This window comes from Oryx dammah, unplaced genomic scaffold (genome assembly GCF_014754425.2).
Source record: "Oryx dammah isolate SB20612 unplaced genomic scaffold, SCBI_Odam_1.1 HiC_scaffold_21, whole genome shotgun sequence".
In the NCBI taxonomy this organism is placed as follows: domain Eukaryota; kingdom Metazoa; phylum Chordata; class Mammalia; order Artiodactyla; family Bovidae; genus Oryx; species Oryx dammah.
The window spans coordinates 29,630,143-29,636,473 of record NW_024070205.1 but is presented as its reverse complement, the minus strand read 5'-3'; positions in this window follow the sequence as shown (position 1 = coordinate 29,636,473).

Below are 6,331 nucleotides of genomic sequence, written 5' to 3'. Positions count from 1 at the left end.
CCTGGTGGACTACAGTCCATGGGGTCACAGAGTCGGACACGACTGAGCGACTTCACTTTCTTTCGCACTTTAGAGATGCTAGTTCATTTCTACCTTGTATTGGCTGTCTTTTCAAATCTTCATTTTTTCCAGTGGTCTGGAAATGTAACTTCTATCCTCTTCCAGTTTGGCTTACAATGAAACATTTGGTTAAAATGTCTGTGTTTTTTGGGCATGTCTTTCTGGTTTGTCTTCTCTATCTATAGGGATGTCGGCATGCTTCTTTTTTCTTTTTTATATTTGGCTGTGCTGGGTCTTAGTTTCCACATGTGGAATCTTTAATTACAGTATGTGATATCTAGTTCCCTGACCAGGGATTAAACTCAGGCCCCCTTGCATTGGGAATGCAGTCTTAGCCACTGGACCACCAGGGAAGCCCCTCTCTTTTTTTCTCTTGAGTCTGAATGTGAGTCAGTCACTGCTTTGTCCTCTTGGTCACATATAACAAAGCCAGGTTTCCCTCACTCTTAAGTGGGGAGTGGGTGGGCTGGGATGGTGTCTATAACATCCCAGCTCTGCTGTTAGCCTTGTGTTAATTACATGGCCTCACACTTCTGGGACCTGCCTTTCTTTTCCTCCCCAACTTTTATCTGCACTCTCTCCTTCCTTTGCCCCGGTGTCTCTGTTCTGCTCAATTAGGATTTCAGTCTGGCAAATTCTCCCCATGCCTGTTCCCTTCCCTCCTGGAAACCACTCTGATCTTGTGCTGCTCATTTTTTTTTTTTTAATCTCTATACCATGTCTTTGAGATTTATCCATGCTGCAGAATGCACAAATATTTTCGTTTCTGTTCAATATGTGCAATTTCTAGTGTGTGTCCCTCAGGCTGACTTGTCCTCACCCCTGGAGGAACATGGGTGGCTGCCATGCTGGTCACTGTGTCGCCATGAAAACTCTTGTCCATACTCGTCAGGGACCTAGGTGAGGACTTTTCTAGGCGAGAGAACATGGATCTTAGGTGTGTGCACACCTAATTTCACCAGTATTATCAGCTTGTTTTTAATGGCTATGCAGAGAGGTTTTGACTTACTGATGTCTCACAAGTGCTCTGCACCACTCTGTGTTTTATCTCGTGCTCATCTGTCAGCGCTACAGCAGGAACTGGATTTGAGTCTGTTCTGCTCATTGGAGAGGCTGCCTACCACTTCCCAGTCCTATTGGCTGTTTGAGTCTCCCCTCAGATGAACTGCTCATTCACATTCTTGTACAACTTCCCATCACTATGGCTTTTCCCTCTTTGTTTTCAAGAGCTCTGCAAATACCCAGTACTGTCCAATAGGACTTTCTGAAATTGTGAAGATGTGCTTTATCTGTGCTTAGTGTCCTGGGGCTGCCCCAACAAAATCTCAAACTGGGTGTCTCAGAACAGGAATTTGTCCTCTCATGGTTCTGGAGGCTAGAGACCTGAAACCTTTTGCAAGTGTCACTATACTATTGAGAGAGAGCAATACCACTCACTGTATTATTGCTCACTTTAATCCGTTATAATTTGATTGCATCTGCAAAAGACCCTTTTTAAAAAAATGTTCATTTTTTGTTGTGCTGGGTTTCTGTTGCTGTATGTGGGCTTTCTCTAGTTGCAGCAAGCAGGGCTAGGTCCAAGGGCTTCTCATTGCAGTGGCTTCTCTGGTTGCAGAGCAGGGGCTCTAAGGCACTCCAGCTTCACTAGTAGTGACCCACAGGCTTAGCTGTCCTTTGGCATATGGAATCTTCCCAGATCAGGGATCAAACCCATGTCCTCTGCATTGGCACGTGGATTTTTAACCACTGGACGGTTAAAAATGGATGGTTAAAACCATCTGGACACCAGGGAAGTCCAAAGACCCCTATTTTCAATTAAGGGCACATCCACAGATAACAGGAGTTAGGGTATCAACTTATTCTTTTGAGGAACACAATTCAATCACAATGGTCACTAGTCAGTAGCTATCAGTCATTGTGGATACTGTGGCTAGTGTAACAGAAATTGCATCATAAGTTTTAATTAAGTATTCAGTTTAAATATCCATACTGAACAGCATAGTTCTAGATACATACCTTTGACCATTTAGCTGTCACAAATATTTTCTCCTGCATCACTGACTCGATGGACCTGAGTCTGAGTGAACTCCAGGAGATGGTCATGGACAGGGAGGCCTGGCGTGCTGCAATTCATGCAGTCGCGAAGAGTTGGACACGACTGAGCGACTGAACTGAACTGAACTGATACTGTTAACATTGTCTGTAGTGTCCTTTGTTGAAAACATAACCTTAATTTTGATGATATCAGACCTATCCTTTTTCCCGTGTAAGTTGTATTTTTTTGTTCTAAAGCAATTCTTGCATACCCAAAGAATACATAAGTGGTCTCCATAAAATATTTCTTTCAACTGGCTTTATGACTTTACTTTTTCTGTTTATGTCTTTAGTTGCCTAGAGGGCATCTTTGTATATGGTGTGAGGTAGGGATCCAACATTTTATATCAGTACTCCAATCTGGTCTGCAGAAACAATCTATCCTTTTCCAGTATGTGGATAGCCCCACATCACATACCACATCCCCACACTAGCATGGGTCTCTTTATGGGCATTGATGATTGTCTTTTCCTATTGTCATACTCTATTAGTCTTATCATTATAATCTTAACATCTGTATGGTAAGTTTCCACATTTCACTCTCTTTAAAATGGATTTAGTGACATTTATGATTCCAGCCAAAATGAAGTGACAGGGATCAGAATTACTCTTTCACCTGAAGCAACTAAAAAACCATACAAAATATGTGAAACAGTTTTAAACACATTGGCTATCGTGCAATGAAGGGCCATGACCCCTAATGAGAAAGGGAAGAGATGAACTGAGTTCTGTGACTGTTCCAGCTTACCGTCTGGAGGACTTTCAGGATGCAGAGCACAGAGGAGAGACTCAGGCAGAGGCCAGTACTGTCCTGACTTGAGTGGATGGCTCTGGGAGGCCAAGATGGCTGGAGACTGAGGGGCAGAAATTGGAAGGAAGAGGAAGTGAAGATCTGTAGCTTAGGACTGACTGGTGTGTGTGAGGGAATCACCGGACCAAGAAAGGAAGCAACAAATGCAATCAGAGTCAAAATTCCCGAGTTCAAGCAGGGCCAGGAGCAGTGTCGCTACCAGCCAGAGTGCCAACCCACCCACTGGGGACACTGATTCCATGTATAGCAGTTGCTGGAGGCTGCCCCATACCTCACTGATATTCTGTTCATTTTTTCTGTTTCTTTTATACTTTCTATCTGCATATCTATTTAATACCCTTCTCTTCTTCAATCTCTAATCTACCATTAATCCCATCAGTATATTTTTCATAGCAGATATTTTAGTGCAATCTATAAAAGAACAAATTGATAAATTATAAACTTAACTTTTGACTTTGAAAGACACTGATCAGAGAACAATACAAACTGCAAGGAGAAAACATCTATAAATCACGTATCTGGAATATATATATACACACACACAACTTAATTGGGGCTCCCCAAGTAGGTTAGTGTGAAGAATCTGCAATGCAGGAGACACAAGACACCTCCAGGGATTGAACCAGACACCCTGGTTCAATCCCTGGGTTGGGAAGATCCCCTGGAGAAGGGCATAGCAACCCACTCCAGTATTCTTGCCTGGAGAATCCTGTGGACAGAGGAGCCTGGCGGGCTACAGTCCATAGGGCTGCAAAGAGTTGGACGTGACTAAAGTGACTGAGCACACAACACAACTTAATTACAACACAATGTTAAATGCACAAATGATTTGGACACCTCATCAAAGATGACATAGCAACAGCAAATAAGCACCTGAAACTACACTTCATTAGTAATTAGGTAAATATACGTTAAAAACACATTGAGGTACCATGAGACATCAGCTATTAAAAACATTTAAAACTGAAAAGATTTCTAATCACATCAAATGCTGGCAAGGATGTGGAGAAACTGGAACACTGCTTGTGGGAACGTAAAATAGTACATCCGCATTGCAAACAATTTGGCAGCAGTTCTTTAAGAAGTTAAATGTACATTTGAACATGTGATCTAATCATCCTGTGCTCAAGCATTAACTGAAGCGATATGAAAGAATATGTTCATATGAAGTTTCATTCATGGATGTTCACAGCAGCTTTAACTGTAGTAGCTAGAAGCTGGAAACAACCCAAGTGTCCATCAAGAGGTGAATGGATAAATGAAATGGGGAACACCCATACACTGGAATACTTCTCAGTAACAGAAATGAACCAACTATTTGTATGTGCAAGATTATTGGTGAATCTCAAAATGAGTATGCTGAGTGACAGAAGTCAGACTGCCGCCCACAAAATAGAGTACATACTCTATGATTCCATTTATGTAAAATTCTAGAAAATACAAACTAATCTATACAACAGGAAACAGCTCAGTGGTCACTTGATGAGATGGGGAGGCAGGTGGAGGGGAGCCCAAGGAGGAATTCCAAAGGGGTATAGGCAACTGTTGAGAGTGATGCATGTTACCACTGTATTTGTTTACTGACATACAGGACCTTCCCCTACCGGGGACAGAACCTATGTCCCCTGTTGTGGAGGCAGAATCTTAACCACTGGACTGCCAGTGAAGCCTGTTGTTACTATTGGCACATGGATGTACACATATGTCAGAACTCGTCAAACTCTACCCTCTAAATGTCTAGTTATATGTCATTAAATTGTCTTATTTATCCATCTCAGGTTGTTCTATATTCTCCAGCTCTTGAGGAATTAATTATCCTGCTTGATGAATATGCAAGTTACCTTGTGGGAGCTCATCTTGCTTTCAATCTTTTATTGGTAATACTTGCTCATGGAGTGTTCTTTGTCCCATGTGACCCTGGTGATGGATATGTCCTGAGGGAACATTGGGTCCTGTTTATACTGGGGCCCTGGGGATTCCAATGGTCCAAGACTAAGTCTACCTTTTATTTCAGCTTGGGGTTCCCATGCCACAAACGTATAAAATTAAAACTCAAAGAGATGCTGGTAGCCTAAGCACAGTCAGTGCACAGAGCGCTCTGTCACCCACCTGGGCACCGTCCCCCTCAGGTATCTGCTAGATGAGCAACTGGTGAGTGTCTCCAGAGGAACAATATTTCTAAATACACTGGGCATATGCAACACAGCCATCTTGGCTGGAAAAGGAGGCCCTAGCCCTTTTCAGCTCAGAGTCTGTGAAAGCAGTGGGAAAGAGAAGCACAGAGTGCTAAAAACTGTACAGAGCCATAAGAGCAAGCTGAGGGTGCTATTGGGAGCATAGAAAGGCCAGGGGGAGAAGGCAACGATGAGGGTGAGCTTTCTTGAAGCCGGTGACATCTGTCTGCAACTCTCAGGGCCTGGACTAAGACCTGAGGTATGAGGTTGCCTTATGCGGAGGTAAAAAAAGGTAATGGACAAGCAGTTTTCAGCTGGCAATCCCTTAAGTTCTAAACAGGAAGCTGGGAAATGTGAGGTAGGAGAGCTCAGTATTGCACTGGGATGATCAGACCATAATGTCTTTGAATTACACTGGGAAAGCACATGGGGGGGGTGTTGTTTTCAAAATGTAAACAGCACTATTATTTGTGGTGGGTGTAGCTGGATGGCATCACTGACTCGATGGACGTGAGTCTGAGTGAACTCCAGGAGTTGGTGATGGACAGGGAGGCCTGGTGTGCTGCGATTCATGGGGTCACAAAGAGTCGGACACGACTGAGCGACTGAACTGAACGGAAAGAGAAATACATGTTCAACATAAACTACAAAGTCAAGGGTGCTTTATTCAAAGTATGCATAACCCTGCCCCCGTTCTCACTGTTCTGTTCTCAGTGTTCTGTCCTCCTAGACTTATGCTATAGGTACATTTAAATATATAGAGAGCAGAGGAGCTCTCATTCCTCCTGATTCGTCCCTCACACCCCTCGCCCCTCAACCGGGTCTTTCCAAGTAAATGATTCCTTGTTGCAGTCATGCACTGTCCCTCCCCCACACTATGCTCAAGGGTCCTTAAATACTCTAACGGTCTGGTTCTCAGCCTAGTTTCTTCCGTGAAAACATCAGTAGTAACAGGACACTGGAACATCAGTAAGGGTGGTCACTCACTGCCCTGGTTTCTGAGTTTCTCCCTCTCCAACAGGAAGACTATCTTCTACTGGTGCCCACGGTCACACTTAGTCTACAGAGATATAAAATGCGGGCCCCTCCCCACACGCTGTTTCAAGCATCCTGTTCTACCTCTGTTTGGCTCCAGTGACATTTTTTCCATCGGGATCCCCAATTCAGAGCACACAGTACCTTTTCATTGCTG